The sequence below is a fragment of the Protopterus annectens genome, chromosome 1.part1 (assembly GCF_019279795.1).
Source record: "Protopterus annectens isolate FY-2018-M chromosome 1.part1, PAN1.0, whole genome shotgun sequence".
Lineage (NCBI taxonomy): Eukaryota > Metazoa > Chordata > Ceratodontiformes > Protopteridae > Protopterus > Protopterus annectens.
In genome coordinates this window covers 239,910,300-239,923,583 of record NC_056726.1, presented here as the reverse complement: position 1 = coordinate 239,923,583, position 13,284 = coordinate 239,910,300, and the positions used below count along the sequence as shown (strand labels likewise).

Below are 13,284 nucleotides of genomic sequence, written 5' to 3'. Positions count from 1 at the left end.
TGGCTCTCAAGGCGGTTGCTTTCTGAATTACTTGTGGTATTAGAGGAAAAGGTGGAAAAGCATAGAGAAGTACCCGGGGCCAATCTTGGACTACAGCGTCTCTGGGGGGATGGCCTGGAAGGGGGAAGAGGTTGAAGAAGTCGGGGCATTTGCTGTTTTGAGGCGTAGCAAAAAGATCGCAGCAAGGAAGGCCCCACTTCTGAAAAATCTCTTCCATCACAGATTGTTTGAGAGACCACTCGTGAGGCATGAGAATAGCTCTGTTCAACCTGTCCGCTATGATGTTGGACTTCCCGGGGATATGCGTTGCTATCAGAAACTGCTGAGAAGAGATTGCCCACTGCCAAAGTCTGAGTGCCTCTCGACACAGGGGATAGGACTTGGTTCCGCCCTGCTTGTTGATATACCACACAATGGACATATTGTCCGTTTGGATTGCAAGAGTCCCTAGGGGAAGAGAGTCGTGGAGGGCTTACAACGTTAAAAGCACTGCTCTCATCTCCAGGACATTTATATGCAGGTGGCATTCGAAAAGTTGCCAAGTGCCATGGACCATCCTGCCCTGAAAATGCCCCCCCATCCGATCAGGGAGGCGTCCGATGTAACCATGGCGATCGGGGCGGGAGGAACAAAGGGTCTGCCTTGATGAACTTGAGGGGACAATATCCACCAGGACAGATGCCTTTTGCAAGCTGGAGTTATCATGATCTTGTGATGCATAGGGAGTAGTTGAAAAGATCATTGGGCGAAAAGCATCCACTGAAGGAGACACATGTAAAAGTGGGCAAGGGGAAGAAGTGTTATGGCGGCCGCCATAACACCCAATACTTTCAGGGCATACCTGGCCTGAATTTTGTCGCTCTGAAGAAGAACATGGATGTGGTTTTGAATATCTAAGTTCCTTTGATCTGTTAATTTTGCTGACAGTTGTATGGTGTCCAAATTGGCGCCTATAAAGGTAATAGATTGACAAGGCGACAAGGCAGATTTTTCGAAATTTATAGAGATTCCTAGCCCTCTGCAAATGTGAATGGTGTAATCTCTGGCTTGGAGAAGTTGATGCCTGGTGGTAGCAGTGAGGAGCCAGTCGTCTAGATATGGAAACACCTGGAATCCTTGACGTCTCAGGTGAGCCGTAACCGCTGCCATACATTTGGTGAACACTCTGGGGGTTGTAGTGAGACCAAAGGGCAGTGCTCTGAATTGGTAGTGACTGGCCCCCAGCCGAAAGCGGAGAAACCTTCTGGAGTGCCTGTGAATTTTGATGTGGTAGTACGCATCCTGAAGGTCCACCAAGCACATCCAATTGTCCTTGCCCAGAAAGGGTAAAATGGACTGTTGCGTGACCATCCGGAATCTTGTTCTCTTTACAAACTTGTTTAGTTTGCTGAGATCTAATATTGGTCTCCAGTCCCCTGTCTTTTTCGGTACTAAAAAGAACCTTGAGTAGGTTCCGGATCCTAGTTGGTCTGCTGGGACTGGCTGGATGGCTCATTTTGCTAGCAGTTTTGATATCTCTGGAACTGCTAGTTCCCTTAGACCGGGTGGAATGTCTGGAAGGGTTCCCTTTGGCTGAATTGGGGTTTGGACAAAGGGAATTTTGTAACCCTCGGATATGATCGACTGTACCCATTTGTCTTGAGTAAGGGAAAGCCAGGCTTTTGAGTACAGTGACAATCTTCCCCTGACTGCCTCCGAAGGTGGACAATCGGGCAACATCTCAGGGATGCTGGAAGGGTTTGTCAGAGAGAGGCTCCCTGCTACCCTGATTCTGCGGACCCCCTCTGCCCCTAGGGCGGCGTCTGTTGTTGTTACCCCCTCTGCCTCTGGGGGTAAACTGACCTCATGCATCAGGCGTGACTCCTTGAGATTTGAGGAACCACATTTTCCCTCCCTACTGACCCTTGGGGTAAGGTCTTGAAAGGGTGGAGAAACGGACTCCTACGGCAGAAAGAGTCTTACCATCTTGTTCGCATCTGGTCAAAGCGTCTTTCACTTGAGGTCCGAACAAGGTCGAACCATCAAAAGAAGAATTTGTGAAGGACGCCTTAAAGGGGTCTGCAAAATTACAAAGCCACATCCAGGCATGACACCTTAATGCCACTCCTGTGCCTGCGGCCCTACTCGCTCCATCGGCTGCATATGAAATGAGCCGCATGGAGGAGTTAACAATAGCGTTTAGGGTTCCTAGCTGTGAGTTAATTTTATCCTGGGACCCAGCAGCTGACGGATCCTGTAAAACTTCTCCCAACTCTTTGAGAACATCTCTCTGAAGGCGGGTGAAGTGACACAAGTAGTTCAGCGACTGCATGGCAAAGGTCGCTGAAGAAAACATCCACTTACCGTACCTATCCATAGTCCTGGAATCCTTGTTAGGAGGATGAATAGGTACTGAAGGATCGGCTAGTTCCTTCTTGGTGGCTGCGGCCACCACCATGGCATCAACCGGGACACCTTTTGTCAAAAATTGCCTATCAGGTGGGGCCGTAATGAATTTAGAAGGCCTCCTAGGAGTGGGTTCCACCGAATCTGGGGCCGTCCATGCCTTCCGAGTCACCGCATCCATAAGGGGGTCGAAAGGCGGAGACACCCAGGAGGTGGAGGGTCGAGAACCAAATGCCTCCAGGTAAACAGACTCGTCCTCGGAAGGATTAAGGGAAGGCCAGTTCCACCTCTGCTTAAGGATTTCAAGGATGTCTGAGAAAGAGACATCCTCAGAGGGGGACCTTGGGGATCCCTCCGACTCATCCAAGTCGGTATCGGATGTAATAGACTCGGGGGAGTCTAGATGTTTCCTCTTACATGTCCTCTTACGCGGAGGCTCATCTGACGGGTCAGGAGAAGCCTCGGAAGAGGAAGATATTCCCAGTGGGGAGACCTGAGGCGTTGGATCTCCGGGCCCGGGAGCAAGAGAGTGGGAAGAGACGTCAGCAGGCACTCTAGTGGGAGGAGCTGATGGAACTGACCGTTGACTATGCCCTGGGGCTAGTACACTCCTCATCACCTCAAAGGCTCCCCCATCAGAGAGGCCAGAGGGCTCCCGCTCTGAAGAGATAGGAACCCCAGGCCGCACTGACAGGGACGGCTCCGAGGCAGATGTCGGGGCCGAGCTCACCAGCGCCGACGCTCCGAGAGGGAGAACGGGGTCGGACAAGGGTCCGATGCCACTCGCCCCCTCGGAGCCGGCGAGAGAGACCAGATGCCCAGATCCCTCCAATGAAGGCATCAAGGAGGAGATCGGAGCAGAGGACGACAGAGCCTTAGGGGGAGGTATCGGCTCCAACGCCACAACATTCACGGCTCCGAGGAGCTCCGGCTTCGAACTCTGTAGGAGAGTCGAAGGAGGAATAATAGGTGGATGTGTAATAGCTACCGTCTGATGAGACGGGCTATAGAGCATTTGGGCCAATGCCTGAGACTTTAATAGCCTACTCGCCATTCTCTCAAGGTCGTGGTCAGAAAGCCTGGATGACCGAGAAGATCGGCTCCGATGGCTCCGCTCTGAGAGCAGGGGTGATCTCGGAGCCGAATGGATAGACTCCAATGAAGGGGATCTTGACTTCTTTCTGGAGGTGGGTGGAGCCGAAGGAGCTGAGGATACGTTGGCTCCAGCCGGAGCCGGCAGTGAGTGCAAGGATTCAGCGGTATCGGCGCCGAGTGGAGCCGATACTGGAAGCTGTGACACGGAAGGATCGGCTCCGGCCAGAGCCGATCTTGTCACAGAGGGTGAGCCAGTAGCCGATGGCTTGGGACTCGGAGCCAACGGCTTTGCTGGCTTCGAGGGCTTCCCCGGAGCAGACTTAGTCGGGGAGCTCTCAGGCTTTAACAAGCCCCTCAATATTAATTTGTTTCTGCGCTCCTGCAGGACTCTTGGGCTGAACGTGTGGCACACAGAACAAGAGTCCTGCAGGTGCAGAGGTCCCAGGCAGTAAACACAAGAAGTGTGACCGTCTGTCAGAGACATTTTCTGACAGCACGAGTCACACTTCTTGAAGCCTGAGACCTTTGTGTCCTTCGACATAACAGTGTCGAGGGAGCACCAAAGTAAAAAACACACACACAAACAAACACCTAATCCAAATATAAAAAATAAAACAGGGATACTAACACACCCAAACACTACACAGAATTCCTGATAGAATTAGGAAAGGGGAGGCTTAAGGCCTAACCTAGGGGAAGGGATATATAACTGGGATAAGGGGAACTACTAATGGGAATAGGGTTTAAAATTAACCGTTACCAGTTAAAACAATAAAAGGAGTGGAACTAAGAAAAAAGGGAGTGACTAAAAGTCTGAAAATTGAAAACTTACCAAGAGCCGGTAAAAACGCACCTTGCAAGCGAAAGCAGCAAACGAGATCTGGGTAGTTATCGTCTAGCATCATGGGATATAGGGTTGCCTCAAGCTGGAAAAATTAGCTCTCGAGCTTTAGTAAGTGGCCGAGTCGGAGCCGAGGATCGGCTCCGAACCCATCCAGCAAGAATGAAGGCGAGATTGACAACTTAACATCAAGCTTTTCAGCCATACTGTCTGGTAGAAAGAGAACTTGAGGAAAAAAAGAAAAGGTAGTTTTTTTCTAACTGGCACACTCACCACACTCATACACAGAAAACACTGAGGGGGGAGGGGAAGCTACAATCTACACAACAGTACGAACTACTCTATCCTAAAACTCAATAACTCGACGGACCAAGCGAGGGGAGGAGAAGGGGACCTACACTAACACTATCTAACAAAATTCTGAAGAAAAAAAGATACTCACAAAGGTTTTACCCACTTGACTAAGTAGGAGCTAAGAGACACCATGCATAAGCTATTCGCGGCAAACAAGATCTGGGGATGGAAGGCAGTGGAGGTGTATTATGGGTAAGGGGAGGAGTTTGGGGCTTGGAGCTGATGCTAGTAAAAGTTGCCGGCTCGCATCCGATATGGATTCGTAACCCACAGGTTGAAGACCAAATGAAGTAAACTACTTCAGATCTCTGGTTCACAGTGGCTGTATTGACAACACCAGGGTAATCTCCTTTGAAGTAAAAATAAAACTTGGACCCCCAGCTAAACCTGGAATATTCAGGAACTATTCTAAGGCTAACCTCCTGCTACTAAGTGAGTACCTGGCAATATTTTAAGCCCCCATAAACCCTGAGAACATTGCTGCCTATGCAGAACTGTTCACAGAAACCCTGTAGAAGCATGTTAATAGGCGCATAGAGGCAGCTGCACCCATCAGGAAGAAGTACAGAACTAACTCAAAAAACAAGCCATCCTGGTGGAATCACAAACTCAACAGGCTGTAACAACAGGAGGAAGAAAATCATGGCAAAATTTAGAAGGTGTAGCACTCAACAGGATAAAAGCACTCTCATCAAACTAAACAAACTCAGAGGACAAATAAAATCTACCAAAGTCAAATTTGAGGTAAGCATTCTTTAGCTATGTTTGTAACTTCAAATTCAATACACAACTGTGTGCAAAGCTCATTGTAAATGGAGTCACCTATTCTGAGCCAGTAGCAAGCCTCCTAGCTGACAAATTCAGCTCCAACTTTACCTCTCTCTCTCCCTTACCGTTCCCCTCAGGAAATATCATCAAATGTAACTCCCCCTACTACCACTAGGGAACAAGTCCTTAATGCTCTAGGACCAAGAACACTGCAAAAATGGGCTCACACAATATCCTAGGATGCCTTCTAAATAGCATGAAATAAGAAGTTATGTACTCACCATAACGTTCCATCTGAGTAGGTAAACTTCATTTGTCTGCAACCTATGCGGATTCGGATCCGACCTCGGATCCGAGCTGGCAACTTTACAAAACTTAGATCCGAGCTCCTAGCTCCTCCCCTTACCCATAATCCCCTGCCAACCCTGACTGACCTCAGATCAAGTTTGTCTGCAACCACTATAGCAGGTAACTAACTACCTTCTCGGAAAGGTACATCACTAAATGTCATAAAACACCTCTACAGGTCAGGGGGACGGAGGGGGGAACGGTTGCAGACAAATGAAGTTTACCTACTCAGATGGAAAGTTATGGTGAGTACATAACTTCTTAATCTGAAGTAGTCAACTTCATTTGGTCTGCAACCTAAGGGACAGAGTCCCCAGCTACCCAAACCTTGGGCGGCCTTCATGGAAGGATATTCCGGAGCACTGCGGAGCCAAAGGACGTTCTCCCTCTGGAGATAATGTCCAGCTTATAATGATTGATGAAGGTATGAGATGAGGCCCAAGTGGCTGCTGAACAGATATCATCCAAGGAAACTCTGAATTTAAAGGCGGCAGATGTAGCCATAGACCGAGTTGAGTGGGCATGAACTCCCTGAGGTGCGGGCCTGCTGGAATTCTGATAAGACGTGATGATACACTGTGAAATCCATTTCGATAAGGTAACTTTCGAAACTGGTTTACCTAAATTAAATTTGGCAAAGGAGACGAACAACTGGTCGGATTGTCTATGACCAGATGTCCTATGAATGTAAAACCTAAGTTGTCTATGCACGTCCAAAGAATGCAATTTGTACTCCCCCTTCTTCTGGTAGTTAGGAAAGAAGACTGGCAAATTGATAGATTGGTTAATATTCATCTCAGAAACTACCTTCGGAATGAAGGAGGGATTGGTCCTGAGGTAAACCCTATCCTTGTGAAAAGCTAAGTATGGGAGTTTGACAGAAAGAGCTTGTAATTCAGATACTCTCCTAGCTGAAGTAATAGCCACTAAAAAGGCTGTTTTCCACGACAAATATTTGAGGTCTACTGACGCCGCAGGTTTGAAGGGAGGAGCCGTCAAGGCTTGTAATACCAAGGTCAAATCCCATGGGGGTATTGCTTCCTTTACTGGAGGTCTAAGTAGAAAGGTACCCTTTAGGAATGTCTTGCACAATTTTGTAGTAATCAAAGGACCCATTTCACTACCTACGTGATAATGAGAGATAGCTGCTAACTGCACCTTCACCGTAGAACAGCTAGCTCTCTCATTAAAAAGTCCTGAAAGAAAATCCAGCACCGCAGGCAAGGGGGCTGTAAAGGGATCCAAATTATGGCGTTCTGCCCAGATAGAGAAACGCTTCCATTTACTACCACAGACCTTCCTAGTAGAGGGCTTGTTCGCTGCTACTAGGATAGCTTTAACTGGAGATGAGATACCGGGAGTCCTAGCTACGAGTGGAACTGGAGCAGCCAAGCCGCAAGCTTGAGGCTGACCAGGTCGGGGACTGGGAGCCCCAGGGGGTGGGAAAGCAGATCCGGGAGGGGATCTAGAATCCAGTGCGGATTCACTCGGTGAGACCAGAGGTAAGGAAACCAAGCTTGGCGAGGCCAGAATGGGGCAATGAGGATCATCCTGCTCCCCAACCAACTGGCTTTCTGGAGGAGTTTCAGCATCAAGGGAAGAGGAGGATAGGCATAGAGAAGACCGGGTGACCAAGCATGCACCAAAGTGTCCCTCGGGGCTTCCGCGGCAGGGAGAATGAGAGCAAAGTAATTGTTGCATTTCATGTTTGAGGGAGATACGAAGAGATCGCAACAGGGCTGCCCCCAGACGGCAAAAATTCGACTCGCTACTTGGGGATTGAGGGACCACTCGTAAGGTGAAAGGATGGTGCGACTCAGTCTGTCCGGCAGGATGTTGGCCCATCCTGGAATGTGCGTTGCAATGAGAAAGCGGTTGGTGGAAATCGCCCATTCCCACACTCTCATGGCTTCTCGACAGAGTGGGTAAGACCTGGTTCCCCCTTGTTTGTTGATATACCATACCACAGACATACTGTCTGACTGGATCGCAATTGTTCCTGTCAGCAGAAGGCTCTGAAGTGCTTGCAACGACAAAAGCACTGCCCTCATCTCTAGAACATTTATGTGCAATAAGGTCTCTGAATTGTTCCACATGCCTTGGACCGTCCTGCCCGAACAATGCCCCCCCCCACCCAAGACGAGAGGTGTCCGTGGTCACCGTGGCGAGAGGAGGGGCCGTGACAAAGGGGCGTCCCGCCTGGAGGTCCGGCGATTGAAGCCACCAAACAAGAGCCCTCTTGCAGGCCCTGCTGAGGGGAATGGGGTGATTCAAGGGGTACTGATGAAGGGACCATTGAACTTGTAGAGTCCACTGTAAAATCCTCGTGTTCAGACGCGCCATGGGAAGAAGGTTGATTGCGGCTGCCATGGAGCCTAGGACCCTCAGAACCAATCCTGCCGGGGGTTTTGAAGATTGAAAGATGGCCCGCACATGTGCCCTCAGTGTGTGCACCCAGTCGGGAGTCAGGAAGACTAGTTGCCTGTTGGTGTCCAGTCTGGCCCCCATGAAATCTATCACCTGAGTCGGGGTGAGAGAGGACTTGTCTGAGTTTATAGTGATCCCTAGTTGTGGAGCAAGGTTGAGGAAGTAGTCCCTGGCTAAGCATAGTAGATGCCTTGTCGGGGCGGTGAGGAGCCAGTCGTCCAGGTACGGAAAGACCTGCATTCCCTGGAGTCTCAGGTGGGCCGCTATCACTGCTAGTACCTTGGTGAACACCCTGGGGGCTGAGGTGAGACCACAGGGAAGGACCCTGAAATGATAATGACTGGCTCCCAGCCGGAAGCGGTGAAACCTCCTGGACCGTTCGTACATCAAAATGTGGTAGTACGCGTCCTTGAGGTCTATCGAGCACATCCAGTCGTTCTCCTGCAAGAGGGGGAGAATAGGTTGAAGAGTGACCATCTGGAACTTTTCTTTGGTTACTGATAGATTCAGAAGGGGAAAGATCAAGGATGGGCCTTAGGTCCCCTGTCTTTTTTGGCACCAAAAAGAACCTGGAGTAGTATCCCGATCCAGACTGGCCTGGGGGGACGCGCTGGATAGCTCCTTTTTCTAAAAGCTGCCAAATTTCCGCTGCTGCTGCCTCCTTCTGATTGGGTGGAACATCGGGGAGGTGTTCGGGGGTGTTGGTAATGTAGGAAAAGGGAACTTTGTATCCTCTGGATATGATACGAAGCACCCAGCGGTCTGCTGTAATGGACTCCCAAGCTGCCAGGTGCCTCGAGAAACGCCCCCCGACTGCCTCCAGAGTGGAGCAGTCGGGCAACCCCTCAGGGTTGCTGCGTGGGCCGATCAGAGAAGGTTTCTCTGGACCAAAAGTTCTTCGGGCCCCCTCTGCCTCTAGGGCGGCGTCCACCCTGTCCTCCTCTGCCGCGGAAGGACTGGGAGTCCAGAGTGGACTGGGACTGTTGCGACTTTCAGAACCACATCTTCTTTTGTCCTTTTTGGTTCTTGGAGAAGGACCTCTGGGGAGCAGAGAAGCGGACTCAGACGGCAGACAACGTCTTCTTGTCCTTTTCCCTCTGGACCAAAGTCTCGCGAACTGTCTTGCCAAATAGGGCAGAACCATCGAAGGGGGCATTCTCAAAGGACGTCTTGAAGGGTTCCGCGAAATCACAATGTCGGAGCCAGGCCTGGCGCCTCATAACTAGGCCTGCTCTGCTGGCTCTAGCGGCTCCCTCTGTAGCGTGGGATAAAAGCCGCATAGAGGTGTTGGATATAGACCTAAGAGTGGCCATGCGAGTGGAGTACAACTGTTTGTCCTCCACCGACATGGACTCCGGGGGCGATGCAGCGTACTCTTTGATAAGATCCCACTGCAGCCATATCACATGTGCCATGTAGTTCAGGGACCTTACAGCGAAGGTCGTTGAACTAAAGACCCGCTTCCCAAGACGGTCCATCTAGTGAGACTCCTTGCTTGGGGGATGGACCGAGGGACTCTCTTGGGCTAACTCCTTCTTGGTGGCTGCCGCCACCAACATGGCATCTACGGGGGGTCCCTTGCTCCAATGGGACTTCTCGGTCGGGGGGCTTAGGATTCTGTTTGGGGACTGGCTCCACAGTGTCCGGCTCCTTCCACACCCTAGTGGTAATAAGGTCCACTAAGGGGTCGGCCGGAGGGGACACCCAAGAGGTAGATGGGCCTGCTTTGAACGCCTCCAGGAACACGGATTCGTCCGAGGAAGCCTTGGGGGCAGACTCCCCCCCCCCTTAACCTAAGCATCTCCATGATGTCTCCAAAGGAGACATCCTTGGGGGGTGACCTTGGGGAGCCTTCCCCCTCATCCAAATCCGTATCTTCTGTCAAGGACTCGGGGGTGTCCTCGTGCCTCCTCTTGCACGTCCGCTTGCGAGGAACATCCTCGGGGGGGGGGGGGGCTGTCCGAGGACATCTCGCCAGCCAAGTCTTGTTCCAGGGGAACGACCTGAGACATCAAAGCAGGCTGTCCCTGTGGCCGGGCGACGGAAGCCTGACCCAACCGAGAGGGAGTGCGGGATGGAACCGGAGCAGGGAGTGGGGGGGTCTGGATGCAGTCAACAGAGCCCTCTTCACCACATCGAAAGCCGAGGGAGAGCCACTCTCTCTGGGATCCGAGAGCAGACCCTCGCTTGGATCCGATGGGTGGATCGGAGCCGGCACCAAGACCATCGGATCTAGAGGGACCAGTGTGCTCCGACCTGGACGGAGCCGAAGGCACACTGAACCCCTCGGATCCGAAGCTCAGACCATGGCTCAGAGAGCTCGGATCCGACAAGGAAGGACCCGACAGACTCGAAGGAAGAGTCGGAGCCGAAGTACCAGATACTGTCGGCGCCGACCCACCCCCGGCTCCAACGCTGCCCGGCTCTGAGCGCTCCGAACCCAGAAAGCAGGTCGGAGAAGGAGCTATCAGGGCAAAGAAGGGTGTTGAACTCCCCCCCCCCCCCGGAGGGGGGGGGGAGGCAGTAGCACTCCCATCTGCAGTTGGGCCTGGATGAACCTTCGCATCATCCGGTCCAAGTCTGCATCCGAAAGGCTACGAGTTGATCTCGACGAGGCCACCCAGGCCGGCCGGGAGTGCTGCCTCAATGACTTCGACGGAGATCGGGTCTCCTCTTTCTCGGGTCCCGGTGAGAAGGATGGAGACCGGAGCCGAGAAGGAGGAGACCTAGAAGCCATGGAGGGAGAAGCCCGCTTAGCCGGGGGGGCCAAAGCAGAGGCCTCGGCCTGCCGCTTGTGGTGGTTCTCTCCCTCCTTTTTTTTTTTTCCTGGCCTCCCTGTCCTCCGGCACCGTAGTGGGAGATTGAGTCCCGGCCGGGGGAAGAGAGGCAGGAGTGGCCACCACCGAAGCCTGGGAGAAAGCCACGGAAGCACCGGAGGCCGAAGCCGAATCCGGGGACAAGAGTCCCGCTAGGATCAGCTTTGGCCTCCGGTCCTTCAGTGCCCTGGGGTTGAACGCTGCGCAGATAGAACACCCAGAGGAGAGGTGTTCAACCCCAAGGCACCGGACACACCGAGTGTGGCCATCCGCTGGGGAGAACTTATGGCCACACTCGGTGCACTTAGAAAATATTGGCTTTGGGGCCTCAAGACATGTTAACTAAAGGGTAAAACTCACTCAGTAGGCCCCAAACACACCAAGACACACACACACACACACACACACACACACACACACACACACACACACACAAGACTACGAACCAGCGAGGGGTGGGAAGGAAGAAAAATTTGAGAGAAATTTAACTAAAACAAGAGTTATTATAAAAAGGGAACCTAACCACACTAAACACTCACACAAATTAAAGGGAGATAATAGTGAAAAACGGACTTATCTGACCAAAAACCAGGAGCTCGCAATCTAGCTGCTGTCCAGAAGCGCGGCAAACTAGATCTGAGGTCAGTCAGGGTTGGCAGGGGATTATGGGTAAGGGGAGGAGCTAGGAGCTCAGATCTAAGCTTTGTAAAGTTGTCGGCTCGGATCAGAGGTCGGATCCAAATCCCCATAGGTTGCAGACCAAATGACTACTTCAGATCATGACCTATCAGGGCCTCTGGAATTACTATTTAACTGTCACCTCCAAACAAGCTTCGTGCCTCTTGAATGGAGAAAGGCAACAATCATCCCTCTGCACAAAGATGGGCCATCTACAGACCCATAAGTCTCACTAGTTTTATATGTAAAGCCATGGAAAGAATTTTCATGGAGATGATCAATAGAGATATAGTAAACCTCCAGACATTGGATCCAACCCAGTTTGGTTTTGTCAATGGCAGATCATGCCTACTCAACCTGGTGGACTTCTTTGAGAAGGTCACCAAAGCAATGGATGTGGGCAAAATCGTTCACACTGCCTACCTTGACCTGGCCAAGGCATTTGACACAATACCCCACTCGGGCATTGTTGACAAACTCAAGAGGTTAGGTACAAACTTGTATGTCACCCAGTGGACAGCCAGCTGGCTTACAGATAAGACTCAGGAAGTTAGAATTGGGAAGTCCACCTCTATAAATAGGCCAGTCACAAATGGAGACCCTCAAGGATCAGTCCCTGGAAAGCTCCTTTTTGGCATTTACATCCTCAGAAGTCAAGGCCAATGTCAGTGGTCTCTGGTTGACTAAATTTGCAGATAATTACAAATTAGGAGCTGTCACTGAATCTCACATTGACACAAATGTTCTCCAGAAGGGCTGACACAGGCAAACAACTGGTGTCAGAGCCATGGAATAAAATTAAATGCCAAGAAATGGATGGCGCACTGGTGCAGCGGTAGTGTTGTCGCCTCACAGCAAGAGGTTCTCCGGTTCAATTCTTGGCTGGGGTGCCTTCTGTGCGGAGTCTGCATGTCCTCCCTGCATTCGTGTGGGTTTCCTCCAGATGCTCAGGTTTCCTCCCACTTTTAAAGACATGCATCTGGGGCATTTCTCCCAGGCCTCCGCTGATAATTGGCTTCATTCCAAGTTGGACTTTCCCAGTTAACTAGCGTTAAATAAAAATAAATAAAACAAATTAAAAAATGCATAATAGTATTCTTTGGGAAGTCATCCATTCTTGGTAACTATCATATTGAGAACACCCCCCTTAGAGTTGATCCAGTAGTCAGGGACTTACAGACACACATAGATAGTAATCTAGCCTTTGACCAACACATGTCTGCAGTGGAGAGGAAATCATTTTATGTTGCGCAACTTATAAATAAAGGTATGGCATCTAAATCCAAGGAAGTAATTGTTCCACTGTATTCAGCAGACCTATCGAGTACAATGCCCCCTTTGGTATGTACCTAACCAGGCATAGTCAACAACTGGAACAACCACAGAGGTTCCCCAGTAAAAATACAGAGCGTAAGTGAAATGTCCTATGCAGACTGCCTCAAGGCCCTATCCATGTATTCTGTCTCCTACAGGCGTTTGAGGGGAAATCTATGCCTGGCATACAGGGCATTGTCAGACCCCACTATGATGAACCTCCTGCATATTCACAAAGCAAACTGCACCAGAATTACC

At 50.8% G+C, this 13,284-nt stretch overlaps 1 protein-coding gene across 1 annotated transcript in view; it reads right to left on the bottom strand.

The window, feature by feature from the left end:
* The window catches only part of LOC122814362 (discoidin, CUB and LCCL domain-containing protein 1-like), a 287,318-nt gene that overhangs the window by 139,565 nt on the left and 134,469 nt on the right, over window positions 1–13,284 (bottom strand). The window lies entirely within an intron of this gene.